Source organism: Cervus canadensis, chromosome 1 (assembly GCF_019320065.1).
Source record: "Cervus canadensis isolate Bull #8, Minnesota chromosome 1, ASM1932006v1, whole genome shotgun sequence".
Taxonomy (NCBI): Eukaryota; Metazoa; Chordata; class Mammalia; order Artiodactyla; family Cervidae; genus Cervus; species Cervus canadensis.
In genome coordinates, this window is record NC_057386.1 from 108,704,589 (window position 1) to 108,726,076 (window position 21,488).

The window sequence follows — 21,488 nt, forward strand, 5'->3', positions numbered from 1 at the left end:
GGTGTGTGGGTGTGGGTTAGTTGCTCAGTCCCGTTCGACTCTTTGCGACCCCACGGACTGTAGCCCGTCAGGCTCCTCTGTCCATGGGATTCTCCAGGCAAGAATACTGGAGTGGATTGCCATTCCCTTCTCCAGAGGATCTTCCTGACCCAGGGATCGAACCCAGGTCTGCATTGCAGGCAGATTGTTTACCATCTGAGCTACAGGGAAGATATCGGCCAGGGTGAGGTCGCTCAGCCGTGTCCAACTCTTTGCTACCCCATGGACTGTAGCCTACAGGGCTCCTCTGTCCATGGGATTTTCCAGGCAACAGTACTGGAGCGGGTTGCCAGGGGTTGGCAATTGAAATAAAATGGTCAGGGTAGGAGAATTCCAAGCCTCAGTTTCCTATCTGTAACGGGGGACAATAACAGTACTTATGAGATTAAGTCTGGTAGATAACAGTGACCATTTCACAAACAGAGATAATTTACTATAAACAACCTTTCAGGTGAGAAAACAGTGGCCTAAGGAGGAGCAATTTGCCTAAGGTTCCAAGGAAAATGGGTGGCTCAGTCAGAACCAGAACCCAGTCTCCTGACCTTCCGTGCAGCGAACTTCTAAATATACCCAAGGACCAACAGCACTAAGAAGCAATCCAGCTGGGCTGCTCCCGGCACCACAGCTCAGACGGCCGAGTTCTCTGAGAACGTGATTCTCAGCATCAGCGTGAGGGGAGGGAAGATGTGAGAGCACATGAGGTCCTTCTTCAAGAAGCAGCAGGACGGCTTCACTGGGGCTGGGGGCTGAGCCTGCTGGGCTTTACTCACAAGGCGTCCAGATCCAGGACGGTGCTCTCGGCCAAAGGCAACAAGCTTTCTGGCTGCTGCTGGTCCATCTGCTCTGATGAGACTCCTCCAAACCCTCATCTCCCATTGGTTTCATTCCAAGGAATCTCCTAGAGGAAAGATAAGCAGCAGTTAAATCACAGCTGTAGAAATAATAAGATCCGGACAGGCAGCTGTGTCTGTTTGGCCGGGTGAGCGTTTTCAAGCGGGCCAAGTGTGCTGTGGAGGTCTTGCAGCTCACTCTGCGTGCTGTTCTCACCCGGGGGGCCGCCTGCTCCACCCGCAACCTGGCACTCACTGCTTCCCCGGGCCCTCCGCCTACACAGTGCCCGACCCCTGCCTGGGTGCTAACCTCCTTCAGCTCTGTCCTTTCTTCATGAAGCGTCTCATTCCCTCCACTCAGCTTAACCTCTCCTTTAGAAGATGCTTGCTAGTTAACACAATCAGTATGGTGCAGGGTTTAGAGAAGTCAGCATTCTGGGCTAGAACCCTGTTGAGAAGGGCTTATATGAACCTGGACAAATCATTACCTCTTCTGGGCCTCAGTTTTTAAAAACTAATTTTACTTATTTATTTATTGCCTGTGCTGGGTCTCTGCTGCTGTGTGGGCTTTTCTCTGGTTGTGGAGAGCGGGTGCTTCTCTCCTGAAGTGGAGCACAGGCTCAGCAGTTGCAGGTCCTGGGCTTTACAGAACAGGCTCAGTAGTTGTGGCCCACAGGCTCAGCTGCTCCACGGTATGTGGGATCTTTCCAAACCAAGGATCGAACCCATGTCTCCTGCATTGGCAGGCGGATTCTTTACCACTGAGCCACCAGGGAAGCCTCTGGACCTCAATTTATCTAAAAATGCTGTAAATTATATGGCATTTCAAGTACCATGAAGTCAATTATTCTGCAAAGGGCAGGGACCCCAATGATCTACTTAAAGACAAAAAAATACACAGAGAAGTCATGAGGCCAAAGGCAGACTTTTTCAGCTTGGAGGTACCAGAGTCACTAAAATGCTGTCAAGAGGTGTGTGTGACAACCAACGTCTGGCTGTGAGTGGCACCCACTGTCAAGTCTGGGGTCGGCCATGAAGGGAGTTCATACCTAGAGAAGAGGCCTAGGTTTCAAATTCTATTCATACACTGAATAAACCTCGATGTGAGGGAATGTCAAGGCCAGATCTGGACCTACCCTGTCTGCTCTTGAAAAGGGAACCATGAGAAAGAAAAGGAGCACTGGCATCGTGGTGTTCAAGAAACTAGTTTCCTCTGCAAGGCTAAGAATGGGAAGCTTGAGAGACATTCAGTCCATTAAAGAGACGCTGAATTCAAATTTGGGAAAGTGATCTAAAAAGATTTCAAAAGATGTCAGGACTGAAAGCAAATGTGTAGATGTTTCCATTTCTGTTTAAACTATGAGTGAGTGTGTGAAGTCGCTCAGTCGTGTCTGACTCTTTGCGACCCTATGGACTGTAGCCCACCAGGCGCCTCCATCCATGAGATTTTCTAGGCAAGAGTATTGGAGTGGGTTGCCGTTTCCTTCTCCAGGGGATCTTCCCAACCCAGGGGTTGAACCGGGGTCTCCCGCTTTACTGTCTGAGCCACCAGGGAATCCCGTTTAAACTACGGCCAGTTACAAACAGGTGAAGGTTCTGTTGGGGTAATTTGAGAAAACATGAACATCTTGTTGACTATCACTAATGTATGCTATCTTCTGAGGTCACATCCATAATCTTAAGTTTACCCACAGAGAGAGGCAGGGAATAGCGTGGACAACGGAGACGTGAGATCCTGAATTCCAAAGTAACCTGACAGTTGCTACGTCACTGTGCCCACCTAGAAAAATAATCTGGGCCCCAAACTTCTCTTCCGTATGCCCCACCTCTGGTTGACAACAAACCCACAGCACGGCAGACATTCAGGGCTGCGGATGCTGAGTCCAGCAGGCTGCTCAGATCTCACCCCTGCTGGGATACCAGCAGACTCGGACTCCAGGGTCAGCGGTGCCTCCTAGCAGGGAAACACAGGAGGCGGCAGCACTGCTTTCATGAAGCCTTCAGTGACTTTCCACTGAGCTGTGGGAAAATTCTGAGAGTCGACTGTGGCTGAATCATAACCCAGAGGTCCTGACAACTCAAGTCTTTGAAGATTCCTTTCATTCCTTTCATTCCTTTCCCAAAGGGGAACCTGGCAAACTCCGATTGTTACTTCCGTTTACCTTCTTCTGTTCCCTCAAGATGTAGGTGCAAGTGGTGTGCGCTCCCAGTGCTGCAAAAGGGCATCAGAGTAACAGCACCTATGATCGCAACAACTTGTATTTATCTAGAACTGGCTGCTGCCAGGCGCTGTTTACACACTGTTTTCAATGAATCTTCACAACTACCCAGTGGGGGTGTTACTAGGAATATTCCTAGTCTACAGATGAGGAAACGGAGGCCCAGGGAGGCTGGTAACTTGCCTCTGGCCCCACAGCTTGGGTGTGAGGCAGGGAGGTTTAACGTGAGCACTGCGGAGAGCCTGTGCTCACCACCACCGTGTCACACACGCTGTGGCCAACGCCAGTACAGACACTCCCAGCTCCAAGGCACTGGGCAGATCACAGACCAACCCACAGCTTTTGCAGCTGAGAAAACAGACCTCATGAGATGACGGGAACTGCCTGGTGACAGAGCCAGGCACTGAGGCAGGGCTCTCCACTCCAAGGTTCAATGTCCTCTCTGCTGCATCAGAGGCCTTGGGTCCTCTGATTCATCTTAAGGGTCTGGAGTTCTTTCATATCTTACCCCTTATTCTTTAGGGACTGGAGCTTTATATAAACATAAAAATACTTTCATAGACTTCCTTCATAATATACTGACCTCTCAATTCTTCCTACCCTTTTAAAGGGACTTCTTTTTTTTAGTATTAACTTGGCTCTCTCTTGCCTTCTCCTTTTTTTAAATCCCAAGAAAGTGAAAGGAACTTCAGACAGGTGTTTTTTTTAAGACTCTTTGATATCTTTTAACCAAGTTTACCTTTTTTTAACCAAAGCATCTTAAACACAGCTATTCAGCTATAATTTCTAACTGTCAATCATCGAGCAAGCGTGTCTGACCTCAGGGTCCTTCCCTGCCCTCCCTCGTAAGAGAAGACCCCTGAGGCTCGCTGTGTCACCCTCAGGCCTCGCTCTGCGCAGGCTCTTCCTCGCACCCGCCTCCTGTCATGGAGGTGGTGCCCCCACTGCACCCCGGGCCGTCTTGACACAATGACCGTGGCCCATTCCTTCCCACTCCCTTCTTCACCCAGACCAACAGATTATACAGAGGGGAGTAAGAGTGTAGAAGGAGTAACATGTGGTGGTGGAGTCTGGTCTTTGCAGTCAAACACACCTTCACCCCTCTGGTCAAGTTCGTTGACTGAGCCGAGCCTCAGACGTCACGTGGATGGGAGGCCCCACTTCAAGATGATTATGAGAATGGATTGAAAGAATGTGTAAAGGGCCACCTAGCACACAATTGATGGGCCTCCCAGGTGGCGCTGGTGGTCAAGAACCTGTCAATGCAGGAGACTTAAGAACCGTGGGTTCAACCACTGGGTGGGGAAGATCTCTTAGAGGAGGAAAAGGCAACCCAACTCAGTATTCTTGCTGGAATCGCATGGACAGAGGAGCCTGGCAGGCTAGTCCACGGGGCTGCAGAGAGGCGGACACGCCTGAGGCACCTCAGCAGCAGCGCACCGCCACCGTCTTCTCCCTCTCCCAGGCCCTTTCCCTCCCTTCACAAAAAAACGTTCAAAACACCTTCATTTAAAAAAAAAAAAGCCGTATCTCATCCTCAAACAATAAACTATTCTCTCTCCTTCCTGTCACTCCAAGCATACTCACATTTTATCCTCACTGTTGGCCCTTCTGTTCCCCTACTCAATCCATTTTGGCCACTATACACTGAGCTCCTACCAGGGACCAGCTCAGCCCGTTTTAATACTTTCCTGAGTTCGATACATGCTTGTGAGCTGACGCCACGGCAACATTAACTGCCGCCAGCTCTCGACCTCAGATGACCTGCTCCTTTCTGCATCTCGTCCAAGTCCCCTGAACTTTCTGTCTCACCACTTTCTACCTCTCATTTCTCTGCGTCCTGTCTCTGGGTGATCTCTTCTATGCCATGGATTCAACAATCACTGTGCTTATTAGACCTCTGACTTTCACTCTCTCTAGTCCCAGTTCTAACGCTTAGGCCCCAGACCCAACTTTCCAACTGTTCAGAGGGAGCCATCTTTGGAAGATCCATGAGCATCTAAATTTCCAAATTTGCTTTTTCACTCATGGCTCCTGCTTCCTAAATGGTGTCACCATTAAGCCAAGGCTCAAGAAAGAAGCCTACTCATCTTGAATGTCCCTATCTTCCATATGCCATTTGAGTGAACACAAATCTCTTTGATTTTTATTTCCACAGTATCTTCTGAATTTAATCTCTCCACCTCCTTAGATCAGGGTTTTGTCACGTCTCAGCTTAAGCTGCAGACTGGAAGCCTTTACTTCCAGTTACTCACCCTACTTACCCTTTGCACAGATCCATGATTTATCTAATTAATAGATCTGAGCATATTAATCATCTTTTCTTAAAACTTCCATAGCAGTGACCAAGGGACATTCTGAATGTTTATGTTTCTAGCTCCCTATTAGAATGGAGGCACCTCGTTTTCAAGTACTGTATCTTGCTGCCTACTAAAGTACATTAATAAGCATCAAGAAAGGTTATTATATGGAAGATGGCAGAGTAGAAAGATGTGTGCTCATCTCCTCCTGCAAGAGTTGTTTAACTAGCTGTTAAACAACCATTGACAGGAGGATGCTGGAACCCCCCAGAAAAGATACCCCATGTCCAAAGACAAAGAAGAAGCTGCAGTGAGATGGTGGGAGGGGCACAATCATGATAACAATCACACCCCATACCCGCCGAGTGGGCGACCCACAGACTGGAAAACAATAACACCAAAGAAGTTCTCCCGCTGCTGTGAAAGTTCTGAACCCCACATTAGGCTCCCAGCCTGGGGACCCAACAAGGGGACTGGGAATCCCCAGGGAATCTGACCCTGAAGGCCAGCGGGATTTGACTGTAAGACTTCCACAGGACTGGGGGAAACAGACACTCCAGGCTTGGGGGGCACAAACAAAAGCCTGCCCACACCGAGACCCAGCAGAAAGGAGCAGTGACCCCACAGGAGGCTGAGCCAAAACCACCTGCTGGTGTCGGAGGGTCTCCTGTGGAGACACGGGTCAACAGGAGCTCACCGAGGGACAGGGGTCCCGGTCGCAGCAGTCTGGGAAGGTCCCCCCTTGGCATAAGCCTTCTTGGAGGTCGCCATTAACCTTACCATAAGGCCCTGCGGACCCCAGGGCTGGGTCTCTCCGGCCAAACAATGACCAAGGAGGGAGCACAACCCCACCCGTCAGCAGATAATTGGGTTAAAGCTTTACTGAGCAAGGCCCTGCCCACCAGAGCAAGACCCAGCTTTTCCCACTGCCAGTCCCTCCCATCATGAAGCTTACACAAGCCTCTTAGCCTCCTCCATCAGAGAGCAGACAGAAGAAGCAAGAAAAACCACGGTCCCACAGTGGCTAAAAACCACAGTATAGAAAATTAATCAGGATGAAAAAGCAGAAAGTTATGTCCCAGATGAAGGAACAAGATAAAACTCCAGAAAAACAACTAAATGAAACGGAGATAGGCAACCTTCCAGAAAAGAATTCAGAATAATGATTGTGAAGATGATCCAGGATCTGGGGAAAACAATGGAGAAGATGCAGGAAATGCTTACCAAAGACCAAGAAGAACTAAAGAACAAACAGAGATGAACGATACACTAGAAGGACTTGACAGCAGAATAATTGGGGCAGAAAACGGATAAATGACCTGGAAGACAGAACGGTGGGAATTACTGCCACAGAACAGAATATAGAAGAAAAACAGAAAGAAATGAAGACAGCCTAAGAGACCTCTGGGACATTAAGCGCACCAACATTTGCACCACAGGGGCCCCAGAAGGAGAACAGGAAGGACCTGAAAGATACTTGAAGAGATGAGAGCTGAAAACTTCCCCAACATGGAAAAGGGGATGGCCAACCAAGTCCAGGAAGCACAGAGTCCCAGGAGGATCAACCCAAGGAGGAGCACACTGAGACATATAGTAACCAAACTGACAAAAATTAAAGACAGAGATAAAAAATATTAAAAGAGACAAAGGAAAAATGACAAATAACATACAAGGGAGCTCCCATCAGGCTATCAGCTGACTTCTCAACAGAAGCTCTACAAGTCAGAAGCGAATGGCACAATATATTTAAAATGATAAAAGGGAAGAACCTACAACCAAGAGTCCTCTACCCAGCAAGACTCTCATTCAGATTTGATGGAGAAATCAAAAGCTTTCCAGACAAGCAAAAGTTAAGAGAATTCAGCACCACCAAACCAGCTTACAACAAATATTAAAGGAACTTCTCTAGGCAGGAAACACATGAGAAGGAAAAATAAACCCTACAGAAAATAAACCCAAAATAATTACGAAAACAGTAATAGGATTATATATATCCATAATTACCTTAAACGTAAATGGATTAAACACACCAACTAAAAGACACAGACTGGCTGGGTGGATGAAACATGTGGATGTATACACTTCCACTTACCACATCCCTCTGCTGGACCCCCTCCCCAACTTGTATGTAATTATTTTATATTGTTACGTTAATCATGTTTCCATTATGGCTTGCAACTGTAATTATTTTTTGTCTGACTGTTGATTATGAAAACTGATAAACATCTTTTAGTATTGTGATTATGCAACTGTTACATAATACTATTGTATCACAGTTGGTAAACAGAAAAATAATATAACTCTAGATCACCAAAACTACCATTTAATAGGAAAACTTGTAATCATTTTTTAAAATCCTGCATAGCAGAATTATTTGGTATTTTTTAAAAAATACAAATGCCCAGGTACTGCTTTTTTTCACCATAGCTCCAGATATGTTTCTAATGAGCAGTCATGTTTAAAAACAACTGGACTAGATGATAATCTTTTACTTTTATCTAGTTTGTTCCACTTTTTCTATTTCATATTCAGTGCTCCCATTTCATTTAGCTTATGTTTTCCATCTTTTTTTTTTTATGTTCTTTCTCAAGTCTTTATCAAGTATAGTAGAAAAGCTTTTGTATATATCTATCTATATATATAGATAAAAATATGTATATGTTTTAGAAAACTTACAAATTTTTGCCTAACTAAAAAATTTATATATTTTTTTTAATAATTTTTAAAAATTTATATTTTGATTCCATTTGTTTGACTTAGTATGAATAGAATGCTAGATTTCTAATTTTAAAAAAGTAGGCAACAAGCCACAAAGGTTTACTGTATAGTGCAGGGAACTCTAGTCAATATCTTGTAATAACCTATAATGGAAAATAACTTCAAAAATAATATATGTATACATGTACAACTGAATCACCTTGCTGTGTACCTGAAACACTGTAAGTCAACTATACATCAATAAAATATACAAAGAAAAGAAAGGAAAGGTTATTATACAAATACAAACCCAGTATACCGTGCCATGTACAGTAGAGAATATGAAAGAAATATAACGTGATCCCTGTCCTCAGAGAGCTTTTACTCTTTTTGGAGAGACAAAACAAACTGAAGACACTATTAGGTACCTAAGCTGAGACACAAACTCTAAACGCTCAAGCAGAGAGGAGTGTGAGGTGGAACTTCTGGTGGAGACCTCTCAGAGAAAAAAAGGCTTCCTGAGGGCCTGAAGGGAGGGCAAGGTGAAGACGGTGAGGAAGCAACAGAAGGGGCAGGGCGCTCCGAGGTGGGAAGGGCCGAGGATTTGCCGACAGGAAGAAGCCTGGGCTACCGGGAATGGGAGATGATGCGGGGGACCAATGAGGCTCACCCGGGGAGAAGAGGTGAGTCAGAAAACAGAAGCCCTCAAAGGGCAAGGAAACAGGAGTCTGACCAGATAAACAAAGTAGTAACTTTTTTGAGTGCTCTAACAATACAGAAACTGTCATATACAAAAACTGTAATAATACAGAAGCTGCCTTTTCACACACACACACACACACACACACACACACTCTTTCAATGCAGCGGTGCTCTCAGACACTACTCTCCTCATTTTGCAAATGAAGAAGGTGAAACATAGAGCCGTTCAATAATGTGCTTGGGGCCACACAGCTGTGCGCAAGCCCTGAGCACTGTAGGCAAAGGCAGAGAAGATCACTCCTGCTTCCAGAGGGCTCAGTGTCCAAGCAGAGACGGGCGCCAGTGATGATCTCATCAAGAGTTACTCACAGAGCACTGTGTCAGGTGTTGTAACAAACATATAACGACATGGCAGTGTTATTTTAGTAAAATCAATCTAAAAGTATTAGATTAAAAGCAAAAGGCTCTCTCAGAGGACAAAAACACTGATTGGAGAAATTAGGAAATCAGCCTCCTAGCTAATACAGTTACCCAGGCAAAATCCAGCAGTGAAGTGATGATGGTGGATGCAGTGAGACTGGAAAAGAGGCAGAACAGAAAACACTCTAAAGCAGAAACGATTAATGTACGAAAAAGAGAATCAGACACATTTTTATGTCTGGAAAACTGAGAGGAGGACATTAGTAAGAGGACGGTAAATTCATTTGAAGGTAACATTGAGTTAAAGACAAAGTAGGACCGGGAGAATGTAATAGGCCTTAATACAAAGAGATTTTTTAAAAAGCAATTTTATCTACCCTTGGCTGTGCGGGGTCTTTGCTGCTGTGAGGGCTTTCCTCCAGGGCTGGCGCCCGGGCCCTGCGCTGCAGCGGCCTCTCTTGCTGCGGAGTGCGGGCCCCAGGGTGCACGGGCCTCAGCAGCTGCAGCTCCTGGGCTCCAAAGCTGCACAGGCTCAATAGCTGCGGCACACGGCTTGGGACCTTCCCGGACCTGGGATCAAACCCGTGTCTCCTGCACTGGCGGGCAGATTCTTTACCACTGAGCCACGAGGGAAGCCCAATACAGGAAGACTGAGAAGCAAGATTTTTTTATTTTTTAACATTGTTAGCACCCAGCCCTGAGTTGTACATAACGAAAGAATCTCAAATATTTTAATAAACTCTCTGCCGGTAGGATGGCCTCTGTGTTTTATTTTCTCCCCACATTTCGCTAGTCTCTATTATTAGTTCTGTCTTGCATCATCCTTTCTACAGAAATGAGGTAGAACATAACAAAGTTGAAACACACAAGAACTTATCTATCCAAAACCAATTCCTAAAACGCTGTGTTTGCTCATCACTTCTCTGGAACTTTTTTGTCAGAGTTGCTTTCATGGTCATTCTATAATCCAGAGTTTACCATTACACTCTGTTAAAACCTCCAACCTCATCATACAATAATTTAGCTCTTGTTTTTTCAAAAATAAAATCCACTGTCAAAAAAAAACACACCTTATCAGCAGTAAAGTTGTTCCAGAAGCTGTGACACAGTCTCCATGGGCAACACCCACAGGGGCTTTCCAAATATTCCAAGGAGTGGCTCCATCGATGTGGGGAAGGGATGTCCCTACGGAGAGTGGGGCATCATACTGCTGAGTATTTCACAGACCTGCTTTTCATTTAGTTCTTGAAGCAGCCATAGAAGCAAGTATTACCATCTTATGCTAAAGAAGAGTAAAAGAAGGCCCAGACAGGAATGGAGATGCAGACATACAGAGCAGGCTCTGGGCGCGACGGGGGAAGGGGAGGGCGGGGGCTGAGACAGCATCACTGAAGCATGCGCCCACCACATGTAGAGCAGGCGGCTGGTGGGAAGTTGCTATACAACACGGGGGCGCAGCCTCTGCTCCCTGACCACCTGGAGGGGCGGGAGGCGGAGAGGAGGTTCAAGAGGGAGGGGCATGTGTATCATTACGGCGGATTCACACTGTTGAAGAGAATATTGTAAAGCAGAAGCCAACCCAATATTGTAAAGCAACAATCCTCCAATTAAAGATAAATTTTTCAAAAAATTAAAAAGAAGGCTCAGAAAAGTCACTTTCTCAAGGTTATAAAACTAATACATAGCAGAGTTGGGGATTTCAAAACTTATGATTTTACCACTGTACCATGTTGTTTTTGATAAAATAACCCAACGTACGGGGACATTATTAAACAGTATCATTACTATATAATCTTATCTTGTATGGCCACGATTTTAATAGTCTTTTAATTTCATTTGTTTCCCCATCATTTTCTGTATTTACTGATTGGGGAAAATATGACCAACCAGCCATGAAAATCTGTCATAGATCTTGAATTAAGTCTACCTTATAAAAATATAGAACATTAGAAACAGAAATACCTTTAAATCATCAGGCCTGTCTCCTGATAATATGGTTTTAAGTATGTTACAATCCCGGTCAGCAAGCAAACAGTATCCCCGTCTCCTTAGGATAATGTGTTCAGCGGAAGGTTCTCATGTATCTGCCAGCAGGGCTTTGTTCATGAACTCTCTGCTGAATACAGAAAGTTTTATTTATTCCTCCTTTAAACTCTACTCCTTCAACACTGGAACACCATACACATTTATACATAGCAGATGATTATACTATCTTAAACCAGGTTGGAAGCCTGGCAGGCTTGAATTATTTAAGAGAAAAACATTTCCACTTGTCCTGCCAAACACATTGATCAATGTTCATTTAAGTGATGTAATCATCTCTTCTCATTTTGCAAGGTCTTCTCTCTCTCTTCAGGTGACTAAGCAGTCTGCAATCTTCCTTCCTTTAATTGGATAATTTTCAGGCTTGTCTTACCCTTCCGGTTTTTACAACTTCATGCATTTTCTCCTGTGAATGCAGTAAAAGGTTTCATGGCTAGAATCTTTCTTTAGCACACGTCTCTAGAACTCTATCTTCCCGAACACTGGTGCAGCGCGACTGTTTATCTACTCCGGTGCCCCAGACAGACTGGCTACTCTTTAATGGCCACCTTTTTCTGCTTGCAGTCCTGCGTTTCCTCCTCCTTGGATCGACCTTCCTGTGTCCTCCATATATCCTTCTGGCTCAGACACTTGTTCTCCCACCTCTGGACCTGTGTGGCACTTTTGGTAATGTTATCACCCAACATGGTAAACACGGCTACTGTTTATTAAGCACTAACCATGCACTGTCTCTGGAGCCTCATGTCTGTAACAAACTACCCAGCTTCTCCTCCTACCCTCTCACAACACTCCTCTGTGAAGAGTGTCACTCAGAGGCCTGGCACACAGCAGGCACTCAGTAAATAGGCACCATCACTAGGTTAGGAGAACAAGCACCACAGGACTTATTCATGTCTGACCCCAGCGCCTGGTCCGGCTGTCTGGCTTACTCAATGCACGTTTACAAAACTAACCAATGAAGAGAATAAATGTTAAATGTCTGCATGATCCTTGTGAGACAAGCTGTGCAGCTTGCCGTGGACAGCTAAAACTTCACTCTTTGGAGTCTAGACAGGAAAAGCACCCAGTTAAGTGCACAGAGATGGGGCTGGGGAGCCCAGAGCACTGCCTAGAGGTTCAGAAGCATGCAAGGTCTCAAGTTCAGGAAGCTCTTGCTGGCTAGTGATTGAAGAGGTTGATATGGAAGATGGCCTCCTGTGGAATGCTCCAGGCACAAGCCAGCATCAGTTTGGCTCCCAGAGGTAGATGGCATGGTCAAATCAACTCCCTTGATCAGGGAGAAACTTAGGACTGTAAGAAAGCCTCCTGATGATGAAGGGGGTGCCTCATTCCTTAGAGAACAGAAGCCTAGACATTCAGCGCACACACAGACCCAAAGGTGAGTCTCTGGGGCACTGGGATTTGGCAATGGCAGGAAGTAGTCTGTGGTGGGAGTCTGTCAACAGCTAGTAGGGCCCGGTGAGCAGAATGAGACTCAAGTCCTTGGCAGTGTTAAGTTTAAAAGGAGGCAGTATACTGGCATACCAGAAAGAGACTGGATTTAAGAAACAAAACCTAGATTCAGTTACTGAACCAGAGTGCAAACGTGTTTAATGCCCCAACCACGGCAGACTAGCTATCTGACTTGGGACATCAATTATTCAGGCAGGGCTAGCAGCAAGGTTGAACTCTGAAGAGCGACTCGGATTCCGGCACTAAGGACAGAACTTGCCACTGGTAAAGCTGCGGAGGGAGCAGAGAATCTGCCCTGCTACGACACTGCAAGCCCTTTGCAGTGGGTAATAAGCACAGCACAGCCTCTCTGAGCACAACGTCTGCCTGGCTTCAGTGCTGAGGACTCTTAGATACCAGTTATCTGTAGCTGGCAAAGTACAGAACACAAGCCTGTCTGGTCTGGATTAACAAACATCTTTCTATCCACATTCACTCGTCTCACCCTGGGGCTGTGTACAGCTGTGTACCTGCTTGGTCTCTTCATCCCCACACAGTGTTTTTCCCCTAACTTATCGCCAGATACAACCACTTTCAAGTTGAAATCACTCTTCACAACCACAAGTTAGTTGTTTCATCCTGATTCTGGGACCAAAATCCTATCCAGTCACTACTGGGTCCCAGAATCTAAGTCCACACTACTAGCAACAAGAGTGGTCCTTTCGATTAAAACCAACCCAGCCAAACACACCGTGACAAACACTCACTACTGCTACTACTGGTATACTAAGATCCTCCTGTCACCTAGCTCTTCAGTAACAGATTCATCTTGACTTTCACTTCTTCAGAAACCAAAGTATCTTGTTGGTCTATGGTCTGTTTGTGGCTCTTTCGATTTGCTATCCCTAAGGGTTTTTTTTGGTTTGTTTTTTGGCTCATGTTAAAGCAATATGTTCAAATCATGGACTATCTGGTTCAACTACCCATCTGATGACTGACTTTCTTCTACAACACTCCCACCAAGTGGTCATTGGGACCATGTTTGAACACTCAGAATGACTGAGAACCCACTGCCTACGGAGGCAGTCTATTTCATCTCTGAATCACCTGCTGGAAGTAATGGGCTGAAATGCACCTCCCTGTGTTTCTATCCATTGACTCCAGCGCCTCCCCTCAGAGCCATATGGAACAAATATAAACCTCTTACACATGGCCCACTTCAGAGATCTGAATACAGTGACAATGTCACTCCTGTGTTTGTTTTGCTGGATAAATGTTCCCAGTGCCTCCAACCACTTGCTGCTATTAGATGGTCTCCTAGCGTCATCTCTCTCTTTTCTGGCTGTACTCAAAATGATCTATATGCCACACATATAGCCCAGAGCCAGACAGAGTACAGGTGTGTTCTGGACACTAAACCTCTCATAAGGCAGCCTGAAGGCTAAATCAGCTTTTCTGAAGCTACAACACTCAGTTGACTCACACTGAGTTTATGAACAGCCAAATACCCCTAAATGCCACACATACTGCTGCTAAGCTCACTGCATATTCATGTCATTGTTTTAGGGAGAGCAGGCAGTTGACAGGAAGGTTCATTTAAGAAGGTTCGTTTATCTTGTTGAAACCGTGACATTTGGGTCCCAAAAATTCAACCGAGGATTTTGCATTCCTAATGATACATCAACCTGTGCTTAGTTTGCTAGTCCAAATGATTAGACAAACTAATGATGGGTCATGGACTAGATTTCAGCTTAGGCTAGTCAACTTTGATTTTATTTCATGGCTTCCCTCAGAATGCAGCCTTCTTCAAAGTTACTCATCTTTCAAATGTATGCTTTTGATTACCAGAAGAACTGGCAGAAAGAGTATAAATGATTCAATACAAAGATACTATCACCACTGAAAAATACTCCAAAGATAAGCACCCAGTACATTAAGGATGGTATATTTATGATTTTCCATGGGAATATTATACCTGAACACCTTTTCCTTGATTACAAATATCTTGAAGAAATACTACTGTATAGATTTTCAAAGATATTTCCACTTCGCTTATTTGATTATTTCAATTCAAAGAAAGTAGAGTAGGTATTATCATACTCATTTATAGATGAAGAAACAGACCTAGAAAGGTCATGACTTGTCGGGGGAAGAACCAGGACTGAACCCCAAGTCCTGGGATTTCTAGTCTAGTGCAATTCCCCCTGTAGCCATGGCACTCTAACACAAGAGTGTCCTGGTCCTGGCCTCAGAGCACTAATATCCAAGGAGCTCTCCTCTAGCTGCGAGTAACATGCGCTCTACTCACCCTTGTCATATAGATTAAAAAAAAAACGGGGGGGCTCAGTGAAAAGATGAAAAGTTGTCACAACACTTAAGAGATCCCAAACTCTAGCCATCATAAAATTTATGAGAATTAGTCCAATACCTTTAACTTTAGCGACCGGGAAGAGATACCAAGTAATTTATCTAAAGCTGCAGTTACCTAATAGCAAAACCAGGATTAGAATCTATTTATATACCCAATTCAATGTTCTTTTGGTTATACCATATTGTTTCTCAAGACACACGTAGGCAGCTGTCTGTTACCTTTGCATGCTAAGTCGTCTCAATCCTGTTCAACTCTTTGCAATCCTATGGACCGTAGCCAGTCAGGCTCCTCTGTCCATGGGATTCTCTAGCCAAGAATACTAGAGTGGGTTGCCATTTCCTTCTCCAGGGAATCTTCCCAACCCGGGGATTGAACTTACATCTCTTACATCTCCTGCATTGGCAGGCAGGTTCTTTACCTCTAGCACCACCTGGGAAGCCACAGGGATCTGTGTGTTACCTTTAGCTAGGACATTTCTGAAGATGAGGCCTGATGTGTGTTATCTACAACTCAAGAAAGTGATGGCTAAAGATCCTGCCAAACTCCTAATCCAAGGGACTATGGGTGAGGAGATAATCAAAGAGGGATTGACCATGACATGTTGAACTTGCAACCTCCCAGTAAACAGAGCTGTGCTATACGAAGTAGCCCCTGAAGGTGGAGTCTTCCTCTCAACAATACTGTTACAGAAATTGCTCCAGGACTTGGACGGATGTGTGCCTCCATCCAGGACTTGTGTCGTAGATGACCAGGGTATAAAGACAGCTGAAAAGGAGACAATTATGAAGCTGCCATAGCTATGGGTGGACTTTTTAAAGAGCAGACTAAATATTTAGCTACAAAAGGACCCTGTGACTATATAAACACTTATATTTATATGGTGTTTAATTTACTTCAACAGTCATTTGTTGAGCATCAATTATACACAAAGCACTTTATTTCCAAAGGCATGTCATACTACTATCCTCAAGAAACTTAATAGCTTCAATAATATGGAAACACAGAAGTGGGAACTTAAGCAACCCTGACGAGCCAGAAAAGGATTTGTTGAAGAGGAGACACCTGAATTGAATCTTAAGGTCTGGGTGAGAATTTTCTGGGTGAGGAAAAAGCTGAGCAAAGACAGGCATGAAACAGTGCGGAGTGTTTGTGCAACTAGAAACAGTCTGATGGTGCTAGAGCCCAAAGTACGGGCAGGGAAGAGTTATAGCACAAAATGAGGCCAAGTCAGAGGGCCTGATGCCATGCCATTTTGGACTTTGGCCTAAACTAATGAAGTGCCGCTAAAGAACAGATCACCCTGGGAACCAAGGCTAAGGAGGAATTTGAAGTTGGGAGGCAGGAAGACTGATCATGAGTTGGTTGAAGTAATTCAGATGATGAGAGCCTGTGCATGGATGTATAAGTAGCAATAGGAATGTATAAGATGTATCAAATAGGTCATATTCCAGAAAACAAGGAGGCTACTGAATGACGTTTTCTGAGGGGTGAGGTCTCCTGATTTAAATATTCATCTCAGAATTTCTTCTCATACCTGACACTTCTGTCATCAGAGCTTCCTTTTGTAGGATCTCCCTTCTGTAGGATCTCCCCCACTAAATGGAGGTGATCACTGCATTTTAGTGTTGGTCAGCTAACATTAAGATGGATTATGAAAGTTTACTGAGAGTAAAGAAGGCCTTGCAGGGATGGGCAGGGCTAGTCATGAAGGAAGCAGCAATGGATTCAAAGCAAAAACAAGGAACAAAAGTTCAAGCTGCTCAAAAGGAAACTCCATCAGTTCAGTTCAGTCACTCAGTTGTGTCCGACTCTTCATGACCCTATGGACAGCAGGACGCCAGGCTTCCCTGTTCATCACCAACTCCCGGAGCTTGCTCAAACTCATGGCCATTGAGTCGGTGATGCCATCCAACCATCTCATCCCCTGCCGTTTCCTTCTCCTCCTGCCTTCAATCTTCCCCAGCATCAGGGTCTTTTCCAGTGAGTCAGTTCTTTGCATCAAGTGGCCAAAGTATTGGAGCTTCAGCATCAGTCCTTCCAATGAATATTCAGGACTGATTTCCTTTAAGATTCACTGGTTGGATCTCCTTGTAGTCCAAGGGACTCTTAAGAGTCTTCTCCAGCACTACAGTTCAAAAGCATCAATTCTTCTGCACTCAGCTTTCTTTATGGTCCACCTCTCACATCCATACATGATGGGAAAAACCATGAAACTCCATATGTCACCACATTGCCTGGGCTGGCCCTGCTCTGCTACAAAATCCATTTTCAGGCAACTTGGGTGCACTATGCCAAAACTCTTTCATGTTAGCCACTTAAGTCTACACAAGGATAGTAATATTAACAATAAAATACACCCTAGCAAAGAAGAAGAACTATAATTTCTGAGCTAAGGAACACCACATAGGGACAAACTAACCCAGACATTGGGCCTTTAGAAATAGTGTCCCTTAAGGTCTTTCCTCCTTGACTGACTACAAGTGAAATATTGGCGCCTGTATTTTTATTTCCAGTAAGTATCATGTTTAATTTGGAAATCTGACAAATACCAAGAACTCCTGCCCCACATTTCACAGTAATACTGAGAGAATTAAAGGGGACAAAAAGAGGCAAAAGCTTCTGTGTGCTGTAGAGCGCTAAATGAAGTCATGAGCAGCCCTTTGGTTCACAGGAGAAAAGAGGTGGATGGGGTCTCCATGTCATTCATGGCTTGTGCAAGAACTGCTCACCAATGATGACCAAAAAATCATTCAAATCTTTCAGATGTTGGTGAGCACAGTCCACAGTACCTTAAGTACCTTCCCTAAGAATTAAAAGTAATGTACACTATGAATTGAAAAGTAACACCTAAAACAAACAGATACATTTTTAACAAATCAGCTCTTTCTATAAAACCAGTCTCTATAATGAAACTCTGTCGTAAACACGCATGTAAATAGATAAATTTATATGCAACTAGATTGTTAGACTCATATTTTATTAGAATTAGAAAAGGCTTAGATAGTTTCTACAGACTGTATTCCCAGATTTCTTCCCTTCCCCATCTTTCTTACAACAGGAAGACTGAGGTAATGGTAGAACCCAGACTAAACTACAAACTTCCTGACTCCTGGTATAAGGCTCTTTTTTCCTCTACAAAATGACACTTCAAACAAAAAATACAACAAAACCCAGACTTTTAAAATGTTAGTATCACATGCTTCAAATCTTCTTTAAAAAAGAACTATATGTCAGCAAATGATCCCTACTCCATCCTTCCTGCTCATGTTGTATACAACTACTGAATTACTATATATCCATAAACCAGACCATATCGCCACAGAAAGTACTGGTCTTCATAACAAGGAAGAGTCCCTCACTGTAGTATGCTTGCATGTAGTTAAAACCTTTGGGATTTGGCTGGATTTGCAAAGAGAAACTAGGGCAGAGCCTATTAGCTTTTTTACTCATTACCACAGAAGAATCTAGTCAAGTATCTTATGATTTAGAATGAAAATAAATTGGGTAAATAAAAAAATTAACATAATTTTTTAAATCCTTCTCAAATACATGTTTCATATTTGTGAAACTCTGGTTTATAATGACCTAGGGTGAAGACCTATCACTGAACAACAGGGCAAGATGGATTTAGCAATTTAACTATAATAATAGTTTCTCCTTCTGCTTCAAGGTCCAGCTCAAATGTCACCACTTTAATGAATCTGTCCTTGATCCCCTCAGAATTAATTCCTTCAGCAGTCATTTACTGAGTGCCAAAGCCCTGAAGATACAAAAGGAGATCAGACCCAGTTCCCTGCCTGGAGCTCAGAAATAATTACATAACAGTGTTTGATAAATGCTCTAATAGCGTATCCATAAAGGGTTGGTGGAGTCTAACTTCTCCTGGAGCAACTGGAGGAGACTTAACAGGAGGGGGATACATCAGCTTCATCTTGGAGGACGAGTAACAGGTCACAAAACAGAAGACGGCAGGCCATTCTAAGCAGGAAGATAATAAAAGAGAGGGTATGAAGGATGTTAAGATGTTAGTTTTAGAAGGACAACTAAGGATAGACATCAGAGGCAGGGAGTTAAGTTAGAAGACTGGCAGCAATTCAAGCAAAAGATGACATGATTGCAGGCATGAGGTGGGAGAGGGAAAGATTTTAACAAAAGGCAGGAGATAAATTTAGCAGAACTTGATTGTATGGGAGCAAGAACATGGAGGAACTGGGGATGACTCCCAAAGGCTTGGCAAATGAGTGGGCAGTGAGGCCATTAACTAAACTAGGAAATACCACAATAGAAGATAAGAGCAGGGCGGAAGAAGGGAGGCTCAAATTCCCTCTGAGGCATTCTGAGTTGGCAATAAGGCCTCTCCTTTGAGGTCTTAAATTATTTCCCTTTCTATGCCAGAAATCACCCTTTCCTGGGAGCTCCAAAGCATCTTGTGTTTTTCACACCAAATCATTTAAATCTGCTGAATTGGGACTTCCCTGGTGGTCCACTGGCTAAGACTGTGCTCCCAACACAAGGTGCTCCAGTTTGATCCCCGGGCTTCCCAGACAGTGGTGGTAAAGAACCCACCTGCCAGGGCAGGAGACCTAAAACACTTGGGAGGGAATCAATCCCTGGGTAGGGAAGATCCTCTGGAGGAGGAAATGGCAATCCACTCCAGTATTCTTGCCTGGAGAATCCCATGGACAGAGGAGCCTGGCAGGCTACAGTCCACGGGGTCACAGACAATCGGACACGACTGAAGTGACTTAGCACATGCACGCACCAAGGAACTAGGTGCTTCCCTGCTGGCTCAGTGGTAAAGAACCTGCCTGTCAATGCAAGGAAATGAAGTATACCCTGGTTCCACCCTTGGGTTGGGAAGATCCCCTGGAGGAGGAAATGGCAACCCACTCCAGTATTCTTGCCTGGAGAATCCCATGGACAGAGGAGCCTGGAGGGCTACAGTCCTTGGAGCACCACATAGTCTGACATCATCTATCGACTAAACAGCAACCACCACAGGGAACTAGATCCTGCTGGCCACAAGCCGCAGCTAAGAGTCCAGGTGCTGCAACTAAAGACAGCCCGAGCTGCCACCTAAGACCCGGGGCAGCCAAATAAATAAGTCATGGTTTGTTTTTTAATCTGCTGTATTTACCAAATCTGTCCCTACCTGAAACCACTGAGGAAAGGTACCAGGTCTTACTGATCTGCGCAACGCCCTTATCTAGGAGTCTTACACATTGCCAGCCCTCAAAGGTTGCATTCTTGAAAGGCGTCTCCATCAGATACTGAAAATTGCCCATGAAAGTGAAGTCGCTCTGTCGCGTCCGACTCTTTGCGACCCCATGGACTGTAGCCCACCAGGCTCCTTTGTCCATGGGATTCTCCGGGCAAGAATACTGGAGTGGGTTGCACATTTCCTTCTCCAGGGAATCTTCCTGACCCAGGGATCGAACCCAGGTCTCCCGCATTGCAGGCAGGCACTTTAACCTCTGAGGCACCAGGGAAGCCCAGAAATTGCCCGTGAACAGGCATCAAATCAAACATCCCACACCTGCCCTAGGGGCTTCTGCAGCGTCCCTCCAGCCCTGCCCCACCGGCGCCTGCTCTGGGCCCCCCACAGTGTTCTCCCCATCTCCTTTGACAACCCCACGAGGATTCCGTCCGCATCTGGGGTGGCCAGGCCTGCGGGTGGCTGACCAGACCGTCCCTTCAGGCGCCTGCCCCATCGGGCTGCACTGCCCGGCTCTCGGGTGGGCCGGACTCCGGGGCTCCTCACGTCCTGGGGGACTCACCCTGGCCTCTGGGAGGCGGTCCAGACCCCACTCCCCACCTCACCCAGGGACCCCATGGGGACACCCACCCGCCCGCCCCTCGCCGACCGCATCCGCTGCGTGGTTATTGGCCACCCTACGGCGCAAGGGTCCCTTTGTGGGGGAGCGCGGCCTGCCCCCCTCCCCCCAACTCTAGAAACCAGGCCTCGGAGGGCGGCGGCGCGGCCTCCGACCTGGGCTCCCCTTCTCCGGTACACTCAGTCCGTGTCCAGGGCGCTGGGCCGGAGTCCGAAGGCGCGGCAGGAAGGTCCATTCACCTCAGGCGGCAGGCCGAGCCGCAGCCCGGCAGGCCGTGTCCTGACCACCCTCGCCACCTCTCCGCGTCCTGAATACTCTGGGCGAGAACCCGAGGCGAGAAGAGTGAGAGGCCCGGGTACCCGCTCGAGGGCCTCCGACAGAGGCTGCCTGGCCGTCGCGCGTGAAGTCGCCTCGCTGAGGCGCTAGTCTCGCGTGGATATAGTCTCGCGTGGATCTAGTCTCCCGCGGAGGGTGCGAGGCCGGCACGTGCCAAAGGAGGCGTGACGGGCGAGGGGCGGTGCCACGCGCGACGCCCTAGGCGCTGATTGGCTGCGCCCAGCAGGGGCGTGAGGAGAGGGAGCGGGGTCCCACAGGAGTCCTCC

At 45.9% G+C, this 21,488-nt stretch overlaps 1 long non-coding RNA gene across 1 annotated transcript; it reads right to left on the minus strand.

The window, feature by feature from the left end:
• Positions 1-223: 223 nt before the first annotated feature.
• Positions 224-21,443, minus strand: LOC122419762. The gene is made up of 3 exons (XR_006262991.1): positions 21,042-21,443; positions 810-937; positions 224-391 (listed from the first exon to the last, which is right to left on the minus strand). It is a non-coding gene; the product is annotated as an uncharacterized LOC122419762 (long non-coding RNA).
• Positions 21,444-21,488: the final 45 nt, after the last annotated feature.